Consider the following 20,351-nt stretch of genomic DNA (forward strand, 5'->3'; position numbering starts at 1 on the left):
CTCGGGAGGTATTGGTTCCTCCTTCGGCCCCTCATATTGCACAATCAATTCATCATTATAAGCATTCTTTTGGCAGAAAGTCATGAGCCTTTGTTCAAGGGAAAAACCTAGCCCATTGTTTTGGATGGAAAAAATATCATTAAGTTCAGAGATCCTATTAACAAGAGCATCGGTGGGAAAGGTTTCAAAAAAAAGAGCATCGGTGGGAACCTTTTTTCTAAGATTTTCATTAAAGGCAACATGATCTAAAGATCGTAAACGCATGATATATTCTTGATAGAAAAGAATTTCTTCTATGGGAGGACGGCCGGCATCCACCCTATAATGCGCAAAAATTTCATTGGCCTCCTTTATTATAAATCTGAACTCATGAGCTAAAAAGATGGTCGCCGCTTGCTTAACAGAAGAATGCTCAATATTAGAAAATTCTAGGAAAATCCTTTGTATGGAAGGATGCATATGTAAAAATTGTCTCTCGAGTTCAACTATGAGCAAGGATATAGCATCTGCGAGACTACTAGTTCTATGAAGGATAGATCCACTCATAGTGGGCAAAGCACCGGCACAAGTAAAGAAATCTTGAATAACTCCCTTCCCAATAATACTACCGCTGCCTATACAAAACTTTTTAGTGTGCAAAACAATAGGATTTTCAAGAGAATCAAAGTTCTCCATATTATTATCCTTATCAATGATAACCTCCACAGTTTCAGACATGATGGCAACAAATTGCAAAAAGAACAAGCACACGGAAGGCGGGAAGGGAAAAAGAGGCGAACGAAAAAAGAGAGGGCGAGAGGAAAAGAGGGCGAATAAAACGGCAAGGGTGAAGTGGGGGAGAGGAAAATGAGATGCAAATGGCAAATAATGTAATGCGAAGGATAAGAGTTGTGATGGGTACTTGGTATGTCTTGACTTGGCGTAGATCTCCCCGGCAACGCCGCCAGAAATCCTTCTTGCTACCTCTTGAGCACTACTTTAGTTTTCCCTTGAAGAGGAATGGGTGATGCAGTAAAGCAGCGTAACTATTTCCCTCAATTTTTGAGAACCAAGGTATCAATCCAGTAGGAGACCACACGCGAGTCACCTCATCCCTACACAAAAAAATAAGAACCTCGCAACAAACGCGATAAAGGGGTTGTCGATCCCTTCACGACCACTTGCAAGAGTGAGATCTGATAGAGATGATAATAATAAGATAAGTATTTTTGGTATTTTTATGATATAGATTGAAAGTAAAGATTGCAAAATAAAGAGTAATGGAAATAATGGTAGATTAATATGATGGACCCGGGGGCCATAGGTTTCACTAGTGGCTTCTCTCAACATAGCATAAATATTACGGTGGGTGAACAAATTACTATCGAGCAATTGATAGAATTGAGCATAGTTATGAGAATATCTAGGCATCATCATATATATATAGGCATCACGTTCGCGACAAGTAGACCGAAACGATTCTGCATCTACTACTATTACTCCACACATCGACCGCTATCCAGCATGCATCTAGAGTATTAAGTTCATAAGAACAGAGTAACGCCTTAAGCAAGATGACATGATGTAGAGGGATAAATTCATGCAATATGATATAAACCACATCTTTTTATCCTCGATGGCAACAATACAATACGTATCGTTTCCCCTACTATCACTGGGATCGAGCACCACAAGATTGAACCCAAAGCTAAGCACTTCTCCCATTGCAAGAAAGATCAATCTAGTAGGCCAAACCAAACTGGTAATTCGAAGAGACTTGCAAAGATAAACCAATCATACATAAAAGAATTCAGAGAGGATTCAAATATTGTTCATAGATAATCTGGATCATAAACCCACAATTCTTCGGATCTCGACAAACACACCGCAAAATAAGATTACATCGAATAGATCTCCAAGAGAATCGAGGAGAACTTTGTATTGAGATCCGAAGAGAGAGAAGAAGCCATCTAGCTAATAACTATGGACCCGTAGGTCTGAAGTAAACCACTCACACATCACCGGAGAGGCCATGGAGTTGATGTAGAGGCCCTCCATGATCAATGCCCCCTCCGGCGGAGCTCCTGAAAAGGCCCCAACATGGGATCTCTTGGGTATAGAACGTCAGTACAAAATCCGACCAGATGATTTTTCTTCTTGTAAGTTGTTAATTCGGAGCCATCGGTGTAGTGGGTTTTGTCTACCATCTCCCGCATATTCTTTGAACAATAAAAATAAGCTGTCAATGGAAATAAGCTGTCAACTATTTTGAAATAAACAATATAAATTAGCTAATAACTATGTTTGAGAAACTCACATAGCGGTAGAACTGGAGGCGTATCAACAAGGACCCAAATGTCCATATTGTCTTGGTCGATGTCAGGATTACCAAGATCCATGGTGATAAGCATACCCTCATCAAAACCATACATCTTGCAAAATGCTTCCCAATTTTTGCAACCAAAATGGGTTATGCTCTCAGAATTATACAGATTTACTTCAAAGTCCACATCGTGATGAGTCCTTAGGTGAATTTTCGTTGTTTCAGAAATTTCATGGTCTTCAAAATCCATCCTCTCCAAGACATAGTGTCTTGCATGGCATGGGATAAGCTATACTCGAATTGTAAAAGATGAAAATTACACATTGAAATAGTTGAAGTCATGCTTAATTATGAAAATAACACTTGTCGTTGTTGTGTACCGTTTCAACTTTGAAGGTCTCCTCGAGCTTAATGCTGAAGCGCCGATCATCGTCCAGGTGAGGCATGTTGCACAGACCTCGATCGTCGTGGCACCAGCCGCACTCCCCCGGGAGACTTTCGTCGTCCAATGACGACATATCCTACATTCATAATTCAAAACTACATCATCTCTTGCGTTGCATTAGGTGAATATTGTTAGTCATGCACACTTGTGCATTTTCAGCCAGGCCCAGTGGAGTTGGCCTAAAAACATTTCTTTCTTTAGGCCTGCTACATCCATCTCAAGTATTTATGGTCAAGGATTAGCAGGGCCATCCAAATAGAATATGTATAACACAAGAGGCAGTTGATCCTACTTAATTAAGTACTAAGATACCCCTGCCCATGCATTAGTAGAAAGTACCCCATATGTCCGATTTTTAGCAAAGTCATGCTAAAATTCACGGAAAATTTCAGCATGACCTTTGCTGAAAATAGGACATATGGAGTACCCGAATTTGATGGAACGGAAGTTAATCGACATTCCGGCAAACTCAAGGGCCTCTCGGGGTACCTGCAAAATCATCATGACACGATGGTCGGAGACAAAACCCAGCAAACTCAAGGGCCTCTACTTTCATATGGATGAGAAGGCCACAGACCATATGGTCCTCTGCTTTCATATGGACAAAAATCAGCTCAACTTATCTGAGCTTCCATTCCAGATCTAATAGGTCACCCAACAAAAAATCATCAATAGTTTTAGCTGAAAAAAATTCATGGATTGCTGTTAACTGAAAATTACTTAAAGAAACTGTTGCTGATCATGGATTACTATTAATTAAAAATAGAGCATTTGGCTTGTCTTATCATGTTCACTAAGTCCACAAAAATGAATAGGTTCAGTAAACTTAAACTCTGAGCAAGTGTACTGCTTATTGTTAAGATTCAAGCTTCTTTTCGATAACTATAACACAACAGTTTTTACGATCTGCGCAGGTTTGGTAGCATCACAATTTGTTGAGTTTAGCATGCCAATCTGTACTTATAGCATAAAATTAATTGCTTGCAAACTTAAAATAGAAGTTAGCTTCCTCTTGGAGAAAGTAAAATGGAGATACGACTTTCTAAGCTCTTGTTAGTCGAGGTCCTTCTTTTGCGGGGTCTTGTTAGTCTAGTTAGATAGGTAGGACTAATCATTTTGATCATAGGATTGTGAAGATTGTTTCCATTGAGAGATGATCTTTACTATGCCACTAGAAATATTATGTCTCCCTGAAACAGTGTGTTAGTTGTTAGGTCTAGCCATGTTGATTATTTTCTGAAGCAGGTTTCATGCCAAAGAATATCCAGCATTTGATAAGGAATCGTTCCCTTACAATTTGGGATATTGCCAGACTGGTATGATTCAGTCAGATGCATATGAAGTCTTAATCTAAATTTTCCTTGCACTTGCATTTGATTAAAAAATTCACTATCTTAATAGAATTTGATGTGCCGTATGACGACACTATGAATCTGATGCCAGATGGAACTATTTATCAAGACATGATACACGACTATGTTCAGATTGTAAGCACAATATATGAATGTTTGATTTGTCATTGTACCTGTCACTGACACAAACACTTACTAAAAAATCAAAAACCTTACTGTTCTCTGAATAATCATTCATGGGCAGGGGAACAATATGTGTGGTGCTAAAATGATTCATGGGAAGGGAATGCGGAGGAAGGGTGGAGAGGGAGGAAGAAGGAGGAGAGGTACCTAGGCGGGCGCGGCCGGTCGCCGGAGGGGTTGGGGTCGGGGTTGGGGTCAGGGTCAGTGGCGGCGGCGGCATCGAAGGGATGCAGGGATGCCTCGGTTGGTCGTGATAGAGGCGAGGTGTATGGGACATTTGGACTTGTAGTTTGACTCGGATTTTGCTGCAGCATCAGATTGTTTCGTCCACAACTCAACACTCCGGACGAATTTGAAGGTGATTCCAATTGGGTTGGAAAGTGCACGAAATCTAGTTTCCAACAAAAAAATAATCACCCAATTCGGAGTCCGTGTGAAAAACTTGTGTGCGTTTTGAGTCAGGTATGTCTGTGCAGTCCGAATCTGAATCCAGAACGTGAGAGACTTGGACTCTATCTTCTCTTGGGCCAAAAGTGACGTGAGAGAACTTTTTGGACAGCAAATAAACATCTCTTTCTTCCTTATCTTCATATGTGGATTGTACAAATGTCCCATACACCTGCAATTAGACAAAACACAAAAGTGTGTGAAGTATTTTTGTTCTGGATAACACAAATAGATTATTGAATAGTTTGCACTAGAAATCACCTGACAAATATGCATATATGCAATCTTTTTGGTCATATCCAAGGTAATCATGTCCTCATCATCCTCCCCTTCTTGAAAATAAAGCCGTCCTCGGCGTTGCTTAATCTGAAATGTGGCTAACAAAAGAGACAAGGTGTACATGTTGTATATGTATATGTCATCCATTTTTACTTCCCTTGATTTTTGCATATATGACACATGAATAGATGAGTAACTTGCATAGTTCATAAAATCTAAAGCCAAAAAATTAGCACAAGAAGTAGAAGGCATGAAAATATTGCAACTCAGTTTGCACATATAAGTGAAGCTCTTATTCATTTCAAAAGATTGACAATGTTCATCATTAAACCATCCCAACATTGGTGAATAAACCTTACTTGCATCAAATTTACATGCTACAACATGCTTAAATAAGCAAACATGCAATAAGTCATTCAACACAGAATCATCACCAAGATTAGAGGTCATATCAAAATGATTAAACATTGGTTCTTTTGCATCAATAGTTAATTCAATGGGTGCACTCAACATTGTTGGTATTTCAGTTGTTTGATCACATGGCAAAGTCAAATTATCAACGTAGTCCTCTAAAATAGGTGGTGTGATCAAAGTAGTGGGTAGCTCATCAGATGGTGCATTCAAATTGACAAGGCATTCATCATTCTCATGTAGAGATGGAAGATCAGTACCTTTGTCATTACCTCTTATGATCAACTCAGATGATGTAGCCACTCTCGGGGGCGATGTGTCACATGGTGGAGGTGATGTAGTCCTGACAACAACGGATGTGGTTGTCATAGTATGCCTAGTAGTTGAAGGAACAATCATATCAACTCTTGGAATGTGCACCGTGCGCTTGTTCTCCTCGTGGCCAACACGTCGTTTTATTTCCTGTTCAGCTTTGCAAGCAAGATGAAACAAATGGTCCATAGGATAACACTCTTCATGAATTAGTATCTCTTGAATATCACGGTTTAATCCTCCCCAAAATCTATCCATAAAATCATCTTCACTTTCTTCTAAAGAGGAATGCAACAAGGTAGTTTGTAAATCATCATAATATTTTGTTACAGTTTCACGACCTTGTTTTAAGTGTTGCAACTTCTTAATCATGTCACGAGTATAATAAGCAGGGACGAAAGTATGTCGCATGGCAAGTTTCAAATCTTCCCAAGTAGTAGGTATATAATCAGGGTGTAACCAACAATATTCACTCCACCAAACCAAAGCATAACCAGTGAAAGAACCAACTGCAACCTTAACCTTTTTATGTTCATCGAAATTATGGGAAGCAAATATATTTTTTATGTCGAACTCCCATTCAATATATAAAGCAGGTTTAAAACGGCCATTAAATGGTGGTATAGATACATTAACCTGATCATGTGCATTTGGATGTTTGTGCACCTCTCGTGACGGTTGTGGTATTTGCAAAGGTAGTGGCACGTCTCCCGCGATCGACAAAGCCCATGAATTGACTCTGGATCCTGTCATGATTAGCAGAACAAGAAACAAAACCCAAAAATAATGTTCCTATAAATACTAGGATGTGGTGGTAAAACGCTCACAGTAAAGCAAATATCAATGTCTTACAAGTTCTTACCATGCAGCAGGCGGTGATCGGCAACCAGCGGTGTCAAGTAACTCCGAATATTGAGTAAAGCGATTGCCAGGGGAGCGTACGTATACACGGTGTAGAAATATGTGGAGCTGGGTTGGCTATATATGGTAGCAAAAGATTAGCAATAATCAATTCAAAGATGCAATGTTGAATAAACGCTCAACGACGGTACTGTGCTGGTCCTAGGCTAGACCGGACTAGAGACGCGAGCCTAGAACACTAATAAGGTCACGGCGTAGCACAACTAGCATCAATGAAGGATACTAAGTAGCTCTTGACAGCAAGATATAAGTGAAGATCACAACGGCAGTGAAGATAATGATGAAAAACAACTGCCAAGCAGGATATACAACAACTCTCTCTCCAACTTTCCTCTTGAAAAGTTTGAGACAATTTTCTGATAAATTCTTTCAAAGAATGCTACTAACTCAAGCTTTCCAATGCAAAAAGAATCACTCAATTCCGAGTTGATATGAGGAGTCAAAGAATTCTAAAACTGGCCTGAAAAATTGGAACAAGCTGTGTTCACGAACTTCGGAGGGCAAAAAGACCTATTTAGAAGCCGATTTTGAGGTGTCAAATATTGAACTAGCTTCTGCAACTATTTAGATGCGGCTCGTCGCTATCTTCAATTTGAGTACTCACGGAGCCAAAACGGACTTCGTATGAGGAAGATACACCTGTTTTACTGAACAGTGCACAAAACAGATTCCAATCCGAATTCAGGTACGAGATTGATTCTAGATAGATCCAATTTTTTTTCTTCTCTCTTTTTTTCTTTTTTTTCTTTCCTTTTTTTCTCTTTTTTTTCTATCTTTTTTTTCTTTCCAAAACAAACTAGATAAGATGCAGATTGGATCAGGCGAAGATGTGAATGACCTCAACTATGATTATGACAATGAACAGTGCGTAGCACGTGGTGGAAATTAATAGATGGGATGGTGGACAGTGGAAGGAATAATGATGCAGCGGCGGCGTGACTAATGTGAACAGAACTCGAAACTCTAAAGGAACTAGACGCTAAGACCAGCAACTGACACGACGATGCAACCGATAATTCAACTATGCAAGCAGTGAATAGAAAATTGCAAAGGCTCAGACTGGCTTGGATAAAGGATGAACAGATCTAACTTTTTTTGTGTGTGGCTTTTTCTTGGACAATAGGTAAGAAAATAAATCTAATCTAGGAAAACTGGAAATTCTCACCGAGCAACCTGAAAACTGATACCACTTGATAGAGGCGAGGGTCCCGATCTTTCGATGAGATGATAACTATCGATTTGGTGGAGACGACTTTGACGATCCGACTACAAACGTGCACGACGTTGCGCCTTAGCAATCGCTAAACCAACTCCGAGAGGTTATTGACCACGCCGGAGCACAATCAACCTGACCACGAAGGTCTATTCCTGCAAGCAATCGAAGAACAAGCAAGAATATGATAAAAGCAATCTGAATATTGCGAGTATGTATGAAGTATTGATAAAGGTGGGGATCCGTAAGCGGTCTTGGTCTGGCCATTGGACACAAACGAAGTACACGAAGTTGCAATGGCTAACTTTTAACTAAACAAATCCCAAGGAAAAGCTACTAGATTGATCTACTTATATAGGAGCAAGGGGTGGCGGCCAAGGAGGTGGGAGGACGTCCCAAGGCAGCCTAAAACTAAATCTAGGTCGTACAAGGCCAATGGGCCCAAGTGGAGGTGATGTAACACCTTTGGACTTGTAGTTTGACTCGGATTCTGCTGCAGCATCAGATTGTTTCGTCCACAACTCAACGCTCCGGACGAATTTGAAGGTGATTCCAATTGGGTTGGAAAGTGCACGAAATCTAGTTTCCAACAAAAAAAGAATCACCCAATTCGGAGTCCGTACGAAAAACTTGTGTGCGCTTTGAGTCACGTATGTCTGTGCAGTCCGAATCTGAATCCAGAACGTGAGAGACTTGGACTCTATCTTCTCTTGGGCCAAAAGTGACGTGAGAGAACTTTTTGGACAGCAAATAAACATCTCTTTCTTACTTATCTTCATATGTGGATTGTACAAATGTCCCATACACCTGCAATTAGACAAAACACAAAAGTGTGTGAAGTATTTTTGTTCTAGATAACACAAATAGATTATTGAATAGTTTGCACTAGAAATCACCTGACAAATATGCATATATGCAATCTTTTTGGTCATATCCAAGGTAGTCATGTCCTCATCAGGTCGTGGGGAGGCCGGCGGCCGCGGTCGTCGTCCTGCACCCCGTGCCCGGGCTGAGGTAGAGGCGGCGTAGTGCAGGGGCCGACGCGGGGAGGCTGTCGGCGACGGCGGCGACGTGGGTGGGGCGGCGGCGCAGTGGGTGTGGAGCGAGGGGGAAGTGGAGAGAGGGACGAAGGGATCGGGCGAATTAGCTAGGGGGAAGATTACTAATGGCGCACCCCCTGGCGGTGCGCCATTAGCTAGGGGGGAACTTAATAATGGTTCACCTGTGGACAGTGCGCCATTATTAGTTTTAACTAGTAATGGCACACTGTCTACATGATGCGCCATTAATATGTTTGAAAAAATGAAGAAGAAAAAATTGTTACTAGTGGTGCACCATGTATCTGGTGCACCATTAGTGTCTTCCACACTAATGGCGCACCTGCACATGGTGCGCCACTGCTATATTGTAGTGGTGCACCACATGTCAGGTGTGCCATTAGTATCCATTTCATCTATAGCCCTTTTCCTAGTGGTGACTGGTATATACGCGGCTTATTTTTAATAAGATGCATTGCAAAAAATGATTTGAAAAAGATCCTTCGTATGACACGGAGAGAATCGCTAAAGATTCTGATAAGTTGTCCGGTGGTTGACCAGCTCTCGCCGCATCATGACAGTCAGTTTTCGGCTTTCTCTACTGAGGTGCTTGACCAGATGAACCAGAAGCACAATCGCAGTAGTTCTCCCTTTACTACCCTAGCCGATAGAGCGGAACGTAGGGTAGCAAGCACAGGAGCCGGGCAACCCAACTATTGACCCAAGACATGATTCGGAGCTGATGCATATAAGGCCAAACTCGCAACGCCGAAGTATGCTATAAAGCTGTTCGGACTTGCCGGCAACTCATTTGTTCCCATACCGAGCCCCTGGCGGGTTATGTCGAGGTGTGTGTGTAAAACAACCACAGGAGAAAAAATTCGGATCGATTAGGAAAAAGTCAATATTGGACACTGGTTACTTTTACTGGGAGCTGAGTGATATGCCAATTATTATATAGATAACAAAGCCGGGACTCTGGCTATTTGACATGCCAGGGGTCGAAGGCTGAGGAAAAAGGCACTTTACAGGCTCAGAATAGAGAGTGCGGTCTGCAAAAAGTTATTTTGGACCTCCTCTCGCACGTCTGCGCCGCCTTTCCTTGATTAAGGGATTCCTTGACAGGAATAACCCTTGGGTGATTGTACAAACTCGAACTCTGGTAGAGTCCTCAGGGTGACCGGCCCTTGAGCTACCTGTAGAGGGAAAAAGGAAAAGGGCAGTTAGAAAAGTAGGGTTATAGGGGTTTGCAGGTCCACCCTCATTGTGCTTCTGACGATGCCCAGGGTATTTCAAGTGCATAATTATGTATGCGAGGTACCCACTTCGAAGGCATATTAGGCGAACAGCGGAAGCCGAATTGCTAGTCCAATATGAACATTGATCGGTCATGTTGAATGGAGACAGGTGACATGATGGCCGACATGGTATGCGGCATGACAAGGCCGTTGCTTAGTTCGGCTGAGGTAGCCGTAGTATGATCTCCTGTACGGAGGGAGTGTTTCGTGCGCTCACCTCTAGGGGTGTGTGTCACATATACCATGCTTACTGTTTTTGCGTCGGGGGGAAACTGCTTCTGACCCCCGTTGTTCGGTTGGTGAGCCTGTTCATCGTCGCTATCGTCGGGCGGCCTCTTCCCCTTGTGTTCGGCATTTAACTTGCCGGCCTGTTTGAAGACCCAGCAGCTTATGTTGGTGTGATTAGCTAGTTTATTGGGGTGGCCATGGATCTGGCAGGGCCTATCCAATATTTTGTCTAAATTGGATGGCCCGTCTTCGTTTGCCATAAATGGCTTTTTCCATTGGCCGGGTTTGTGGCTGCTGAATCCAGTGTTGACCGTTGTGTCCTGTGTGCCCTCATTACTATTGCGACGTTTGTTTTTATTGTGTCGTGGCTTTCCATTACCGTCCCGCACTTTGGAGGTGCCCAGATCGCTGGCGCTATTGCTTCAGCTAGCTGTGTTCTCCCACACAAAAGCGGGTCAATAGAGCGGTAAGGGCTGACATAGACTTTGGATTTTCCTGACTGAGGTGGCGGGCAAGCCACTCGTCCCGGACGTTGTGTTTGAAGGCCGCGAGGGCTTTCGCATTCGGACAGTCAACAATTTGGTTCTTTTTAACTAAAAACCTAGTCCAGAGCTGTAATGCCCTCGATGCGGCTATATCTCCCACGTGTCGAAGCACGACTTAGAGGCATAACCGCATTGAAAGCAAAGTCGCAAGTGAGGTAATCATCACAACAACCCATGTAATACAATAAGGGAATAAGATACATAGTTGGCTTACAATCGCCACTTCACACAATACATGAATAAAGCATTACATCATCCAGATACACACAAGGTCCGACTAAGGAACCAAAATAAAAGAAGACTACCCCAACTGCTACGCAGATCCCCGATTGTCCCAACTCGGCTCCACTACTGATCAACTGGAACGAAACAACCCAACGAACAAAGTCTTCATCGGGCTCCTCCTTGAGATCGGTTGCGTCACCTGCACAGTATCATCGGCACCTGCAAACTGGTTTTGGAAGTATCTGTGAGTCACGAGGACTCAGCAATCTCACACCCTCGCGTTCAAGACTATTTAAGCTTATAGGAAGGGTAAAAGGTATGAGGTGGAGCTGCAGTAGGCGACTAGCATATATGGTGGCTAACATACGCAAATGAGAGCGAGAAGAGAAGGCAAAAGCATGGTCGAGAATCTATGATCAAGAAGTGATCCTAGAACAACCTACGTCAAGCATAACTCCAACACCGTGTTCACTTCCCGAACTCCGTCGGAAAGAGACCATCACGGTTACACACGCGGTTGATGCATTTTAATTAAGATAAGTTTCAGGTTTTCTACAACCGGACATTAACAAATTCCCATTTGCCCATAACCGCGGGCACGGCTTTCGAAAGTTCAAATCCCTGCAGGGGTGTCCCAACTTAGCCCATCACAAGCTCTCACGGTCAACGAAGGATATTCCTTCTCCCAGGAAGACCCGATCAGGCTCGGAATCCCGGTTACAAGACATTTCGACAATGGTAAAACAAGACCAGCAAAGCCACCCATATGTGCCGACAAATCCCGATAGGAGCTGCACATATCTCGTTCTCAGGGCACACCGGATGAGCCAGACGCCGGGTGGGCCAGCCCAGAGTTGCCCCTGGTAGCTCCGGACATCGCTCAGTTTGGACCAACACTCAGAGGAGCACTGGCCCGGGGGGTTTAATAAAGATGACCCTTGGGCAGGCCTACCCAAGGGAAAGAAAAGGCTAGGTGGCAAATGGTAAAACCAATGTTGGGCCTTGCTGGAGGAGTTTTATTCAAGGCGAACTGTCAAGGGGTTCCCATTATAACCCAACCGTGTAACGAACGCAAAATCCGGGAACATAACACCGATATGACGGAAACTAGGGAGGCAAGAGTGGAACAAAACACCAGGCATAAGGCCGAGCCTTCCACCCTTTACCAAGTATATAGATGCATTAATATAATAAAAGATATTGTGATATCCCAACAAAATAACCATGTTCCAAACATGGAACAAGCTCCAATCTTCACCTGCAACTAACAACGCTATAAGAGGGGCTGAGCAAAGCGGTAACATAGCCAAACATCGGTTTGCTAGGAAAAGGTGGGTTAGAGGCTTGGTTTAACAATATGGGAGGCATGATAAGCAAGTAGTAGGTATCGCAGCATAGGCATAGCAAAAGAGCGAGCAACTAGCAAGCAAAGATAGAAGTGATTTCGAGGGTATGGTCATCTTGCCTGAGATCCCGCAAGGAAGAAGAACGAGTCCATGAAGAAGACAAACAGACATAGTCGAATGGGTCCTCACAAACGCAACATTATCGGAACCAACCCGAAGAAGCAACACCAGAAAGAAGCACACGACATAGTAAACAACCAACACATGAACATGGCATGATATGCGGGATGCGGTATGTGATGCATATGCATGATTTGGAAAGGAATGATTGAACCTGGCCTCAACTTGGAAATCCAAGAGTGCCACTGGATAGAGGAGATGATTTCGGTTGAAATCGATATAAAGATCACCGGAATCGGATGCACGGTTTGAAAATGGCCAGCAAAACAAGTATGGCACCGGTCTGCGATTAACAGCAAGTAGCCATCTAAATTCATCAAGATAAATATGCTACAGTACTCCAACATAGCAACAAAATACATGGCAGGGGTCCACTCATGATGCTTGACAAAAGATGAACACTGAGCTACAGCTAATTCACTCAATAGCAGGTTCAAACAAGCATGGCAAAAAATGCAAATGATAACAGGTTACAGACTTAGTGAAATTAACAAGAAGTCTGGAATTTATCATCAGGAAGCAATCTTTAGAGCATGATAACTACATGCTATAGGAACATATCTTGGCAAAGCAAGGCATGGCATGAAGCTACTCAAAGCATATAACAAAAGTCCCTTAGTGACCATGAGCCAAAAGGGATCAGAAAATACAATTGCAAGCATGAGAACATAGCAAAACATAAATAGATTCAGACTTAGTGAAAAACTGGAGCATGGCAAAAACAGATAACGAGTAGGCATGTTTATGAGCTCGATGCACTCACTACAAAGCATGGCATGATAATCTAATCATACATCCGCAAGAAGACATGGCATAGAAGCTAGAGATGGCAAGAACAACAACATAGCATGCACGGATCAATAGCAACAACCTCGGCAAAATCGCTAAACATGTTAACAATCTGCCAGGAACATTTTATAGCAAAAGTAGAGCTCGATTGACTCAAGCTAGGGTGCTCCATAAATGCAAACAAAGACATGGATGGATAGAGCACCACAATATTAACAAAACATCCATAGTGATCATCTCAAAAGAGGCACGGATCACTAGGAAACAACATGAACAAATGGCATAAAAATAAGGACAGGGCAAGGACTTGGTGAAATTCTAAGTCCCTGAAATCAGCTTCATTGAGTGCTTGTGCTAGTCACCATGAATATCACAAACATACATGGCATACGCCCTTGTAAAGATGGCATGGCATATAACAAAACACATGTAGAGCTCAGGATCATAGCATGCCCACATTAATCATGGCAAAAATGACAAAATGCCATTTGCTGAAACAGATCTGAAATAGTCATCACATAGCCCTCTTCCAACAGCATTTCGGGCATCAAGAAGAGCTCAAATGAAATGATGCAATGAGATTAAGTGATGTACTCGTCGAGACGAACATTTTGATATGCTACACGCACAAATCAGAGCAACGGGTGATGAGTTATGACATGACGAAGATTGCAAAATAATTAGGGTTTCAGGAAGAAAGTCAACCGGATCTGGATCCAGATCTGATGGGTACTGTAGCTACACACGGCCCGAGGTTCGCCGGCGTTCGTAGTTCGCCGGAGTCGGTGGGAAGAGGGGTGGCGAGGTGCTCCCGGGCCGGATCTCGCCGGATCCGGCCGGCGGGGAGCCGAGCGGCGATGGGGAGCCGCGGAGGAGGCGGAGGAGGCGTGGGCCGGCAAGGCGCGGACCGGCCGCGGCGGAGCTTGCTCCGGCCGGCGAGGGCGCGGTAGCGGTGAGCAGCTCCGGCGGGGCGCGGGGCGCGGTTGCGGGCCGGGAGGTCCGGACGCGGGCCCGAGCGGGCCGCGGCCATGTGGGCACGCCGGCGCGTCGGCTCGGCCAGTCGCGGAGCGACACGTGGCAGCGAACGGTGAAACGGACGTGTCCGGCGCGGTGGAAGAAATGTCCGGCGGCGGCGGGGAGAGTTAGGGTAGGGTTTGCACCGCGAATTTCGAAGGGGATCACATATTTATAGGTAGAGGGAGCTAGGAAGCTCCAAATGAGGTGAGGTTTTCGGCCACGCGATCATGATCGAACGACCGGGATGATGGAGGAGGTTTAGGTGGGTTTTGGGCCACTTTGGAGGGGTGTTAGGCTGCAACACACACGAGGCCTTTTCGGTCCCTCGGTTAACCGTTGGAGTATCAAACAAAGTCCAAATGGCACGAAATTTGACAGGCGGTCTACCGGTAGTAAACCAAGGCCGCTTGGCAAGTCTCGGTCCAATCCTAAAATGTTTAACACCCGCACGCGAAAAGAGGTAGAAAGGGACACCGGATGACATAGGAGCGCCGGATTGCAAAACGGACAACGAGGAAAATGCTCGGATGCATGAGACGAACATGTATGCAAATGAAATGCACATGATGACATGATATGTGATGCATGACACGCAAGCAATGACAAGGCAACAACAGCGAATAACTGGAGGACACCTGGCACATGGGTCTCAGGGCGTTACAAGAGCTTTCTGGCGGACTCTCTGGGCTGTTGGACAATGTGACTTAGGTCATCGGCATCCGATGGCCGGACATATGTAACTTGAAAGTTATCACGGAAGGCATCTTCCAACTCCTCCCAACTGCCAATTGAGTTTTCAGGCAGACTGTTTAACCAGTGTCGAGCTGGTCCTTTGAGTTTTAATGGGAGGTATTTGATGGCATGAAGGTCGTCTCCGCGGGCCATGTGGATATGGAGAAGGAAATCCTCAATCCACACCATGGGATCTGTTGTTCTGTCGTATGATTCAATATTCACGAGTTTAAACCCTTCTGGGAACTCATGCTCCATTACTTCGTCAGTGAAGTAGAGTGGGTGTGTGGCGCCTCTATATTAGGCCACGTCGCGACATAGCTTAGATGGAGTCCATCTGCAGTTTTTGGCCCGGTCGTGACTAGACTTGTTGCGTTCGAATAGGTAGCCGACGTTGCACATCAAGGCACATCCTCGTGATCCGTAGATCGATCTGGTATGTTCTGCTCTACTAGCCAGGTCCTGTCGACGGTCATATGTATGCTCCCGAGCTGTTTTATCTCTGTTTTTTCTTTGGGTTGAAGCGGGCTGCTGTTCGGCTTGAGCTGTCGCTTTATCCCGACCGCATGGTGGTTGGTTAACCGTATTGTCCCGGTCACGTGGTACAGGTTCAGGCGCCTCCTCATCGAGCTGAGGTAGCAATCTGCGCTTCGGGTAACCCTTGGTTGTGCACTTGAGGCCGTATTCTTCGGCTATTATGATGTATGTACATCTACCGTTGAGCAGGTCTTGGTCAGCTTGGAGCTGCTGCTGCTTCTTTTTCAGGCTCCTTGCAGTGGCCAATAGCCAGTGTTTAAAGCGTTCCTTCTCGAGAGGTTCCTCAGGCATGATGAAATCCTCGTCTTTGAGGCTCTCCTCATCCTCAGAGAGCGGAAGATAATTACTGTCATCTGAGTCTTCGTGTATGGCATGTTCATCAAGGCCATCATGCCCGTCTTCCCGTTCATCCTGTTCGGACGTTGCCTCAATAGGGTCTCCGGGGTGTTGTTTTCGCCGGTGCCGGCATTGCTGTCTTTTGCATGACGTGACTTAGAGAGCGCTGCTGACGCTGACGTCTAGGCTGTGTCTCATGAGGTTTATCCTCGACTGGATCTTCTTTGTCATCGTCATTAGTTTCTTTAGGTATATCCACCATGTACACGTCGTATGAAGAAGTGACCGTCCAACGTCCGGTAAACAGCGGGTTTTGGCCCTGCTCCTCATCGACATCGTCGTCTATACTGTCGAGGTCTTTAGAGCCGTAATCGAGCATGTCGGTTAAGTCCTCAACAGTGGCTATGGAGTGGGTGGCGGGTGGGAAGCAAAATTCTCCATCATCAGCCCCTAGTTCGAACCGGATATAGTTCGGCTGTGAGTCCTCCCCCAAGGACAGGTTCTTTAATGAGTTTAGCATGTCACCCAAGGGCGAGTGCTGGAAGATGTCTGCGGCGCTGAATTTGAAGATCGATAAACGATCAAGTTCGGCGTCCGCGGGCTCACATGGTTCGGAACTTATGACCGGAGATGAGTCTGGAGTTCCGGTGGCACAGGTGTCGTGTGAGATCAAGTCTATGCGCGGCTCCAACCCGGGGAATCTGTGGCCTCTGTGGCGGGGTTGAGCTTCTCGTCCTTGGATGGCGTTGTCTGCTCCGGATCTAAGGCCAGAGCGGTTACAGGAGCTATCTCCTGGATGCGGTCCGATGACAGATTTAGGTCATGTCCACTGGGTGGCCAGGAGCGGTTGCCGCGGTCTCGAATCCGGCGAAGATCAAGTCTCCAAGGATGTCCGCAACATAGTTCAAGCTCCCAAATCTGACCTGGTAGCCAGGGGCATAGCTATCGATCTGCTCTAGATGGCCAAGCGAGTTGGCCCGCAGTGCGAAGCTGCCGAACACGAAGATCTGTCCAGGTAGGAAGGTCTCACCTTGGACATCATCGTTGTTGACGATTGAAGGGGCCATCAAACCTTTTGGGGATGGCACAGTGGAACTATCAATGAAAGCACCAATGTCGGTGTCAAAACCGGTAGATCTCGGGTAGGGGGTCCCGAACTATGCGTCTAAGGTCGATGGTAACAGGAGACAGGGGGCATGATGTTTACCCAGGTTCGGGCCCTCTCTATGGAGGTAATACCCTACGTCCTAGTTGATTGATCTTGATGAATATGAGTATTACAAGAGTTGAGTATGAGTATTACAAGAGTTGATCTACCACGAGATCGTAATGGCTAAACCCTAGAAGTCTAACCTGTATGACTATGATAAGGAATCTCCCCTCTGGACTAAGTCCTCCGGTTTATATAGACACCGGGAGGATCTAGGGTTACACAAGGTCGGTTACAAAGAAAGGAATCTACATATTTGGTCGCCAAGCTTGCCTTCCACGCCAAGGAGAGTCCCATCCGGACACGGGTGCAGTCTTCGGTCTTCGTATCTTCACAGCCCATCAGTCCGGCCCATGGCTAACAGGCCAGACGCCCGAGGACCCCTTAGTCCAGGATTCCTCACTTGGTTACCAAGATTTTGCCCATATCCATCTTATCCCCATCGATTCCTTCCCGTTGACGTATCCCTCGTTCCAGTAGAACCGTAGCCCCTTTCGTAAAATTCTTCATATTCATTCATGATAGACTTGCCTGTAGAATATGTTCATTGCCATGCCTTGTTTGTTTATCGTATGCTTGCTCTTTCTTGTGGGTAGTACCGGGAGACGAGTTCGAGTCTGAGGACCCTGTCGAGTACGTTCACGAGGAGCAAGTTTTCCATACCACTAAGGACAATTCAGGCAAGATGATCATTACCCCTGATATCACTACTATCTTTGATTGCTAGTTGTTCATTGCTATCGTTGTGTCACACTACCTACCACTTGTTTATCAAGCCTCCCAAATTGCCATGATAAGCCTCTAACCCGACTTCCTAGCAAACTGTTGTTTGGCTATGTTACCGCTTACTCATCCCCTCTTATAGCGTTGCTAGTTGCAGGTGCAGTGCAGGTTATTCCATGTTGGGACATGGATATCATGGGATATCACAATATCTCTTATTTAATTAATGCATCTATATACTTGGTAAAGGGTGGAAGGCTTGGCCTTTTGCTTGGTGTTTTGTTCCACTCTTGCTGCCCTATTTTCCAACATATCGGTGTTATGTTCCTTGATTTTGCGTTCCTAACACGGTCGGGTTTTATGGGGCCCCTTGACAGTTCGCTTTGAATAAAACTCTTCCAGCAAGGCCCAACTTTGGTTTTACAATTTGCCTAATAACAACTAAAATTTGCATAGGGAGTAATTAACCCAAGGATTCTTAATAAACAACCAAGGCTAGTGCTCCTCATAAGTGTTGGTCCAAACCGGGTAGACTGCAGGGCCACCTCGGGGAAACTCAAGGATTGGTTTTACTCGTAGGATGTCCCATCCGATCGTGGCCTGATTTCGAGATACGCACGGCTCCAGTCGTTGTGTCGGCACGCCGGGAGGTCTTGCTGGTTTTCTTTTACCATTGTTGAAACGTCTTGTGCACCGGGATTCCGAGTTTGATCGGGGTGTCCAGAGATGGAGATTTGCCGCTGCGGATCCTGAGAGTTTATAAAGGACTAAGTTGGGACACCCCTGCATGGTTAAATCTTTCAAGAGTCGTGCCTGCGGTTATGTGGCAGATGAGAAATTTATGATATCCGGTTGTAGTGAACTTGACACTAAACTCATTTAACATACACTAACCGCGTGTGTAACCGTGATCCTCTCTTTTCGATGAAGTTCGGGAAGAGAACACGGTCAGGTTGTGATTGCAACGTAAGTAGTACAGGATCACTTCTTGATTAGTACTAGTTTGCGACCGTATGCATAGTCTCTCATCTTATTCTTGTATTCGTAAGTTAGCCATCATACAAATGCTTAGTGCTTGCTGCAACCTCACCACTTAACCTTCCATACCCATCTTAAGCTTTGTTAGTTTTGACACAGTGGGTAATAGGATTACTGAGTCCCCGTGGCTCACAGATTACTACAAACACTATTGCAGGTATCACTGAGTCAGACACAAGAGACGCCACCGAGCTTCAGTGGGAGTTTGACGTGTATATATATAGTAATGCTAAACTAAGCGTGAGTGTAGAATAACTTATTCTACACCCCAGTAACGATACATACAAAATGTAGTAACGCAATATATAAAATATAGTAATTTTCTGAAAATATAGTAAATTACAAACTTGGATAGTAAAAAAAATATTTTCAAAATTACTACAATTTGTACATTGTTTACTAGATTTTGTATATAGCGTTACTAGGGGTGTAGAATAAGCTAATCTACACTCACGCTTAGAATAGCGTTACCCTATATATGTGTGTGTGTGTGTGTGCACGCGCATATGGTCGTACGAGAAATGCTATGATATATGATTAGTTCTACGAGAAATTCTATTTATATATGCATGACATGTACAGTATGTAGTAGCGTAAAATATGTTTGAAATGATAAAGAATTAAATGGAAAACACAAAATTAAAAGGAAAAATAAAGCATAAACCCCTAAACATTTTACTCCCGGGTGGTATCACCAACCGGGATGGACTAAAGGACCCCCAACCCCCGGCCCGGGCCCAGGCCACGTGGTGGGCCTTTGGTCCCTGGTCGTGGCAAACCGGGACTAAAGAGGGGCTTTAGTTCGACCCTTTAGTCCCGGTTGGTAAACCTGAACTAAAGGCCCTTACGAACCAGGACTAATGGCCAATTCTACACCAGTGAGTTCTACTGGCTTACCTTCGGTGCATGGTGAACAGAGTCAAGAGGAGTTGAACAACTCTGCAACCTACAGGCTAGCAGCTCTCTTGTACCAAATTGGCAACAAAAGCAGTGGGTAATTTGATTCCGAATTCAATATAGTCTTTGCATATTGTCTACTGTAAGTTTGCATCATGTCTACACAAATAATATATATCAAGCTTTGCAAAGAAAGAATCAAAATATTGTTCAACCCATGCGTTTGATCTTGGATGTGAAAGAAAGCTACATGTTTCTAGTGGTATTCTGGGAAAGTTTGAGCACATTTGGACAAATGGATTGGGAGATAATGGCTTTTAGCTAAGCAGACTCAAAATTTATTTATTT

This window comes from Triticum aestivum, chromosome 5A (assembly GCF_018294505.1).
Source record: "Triticum aestivum cultivar Chinese Spring chromosome 5A, IWGSC CS RefSeq v2.1, whole genome shotgun sequence".
Classification (NCBI taxonomy): Eukaryota; Viridiplantae; Streptophyta; class Magnoliopsida; order Poales; family Poaceae; genus Triticum; species Triticum aestivum.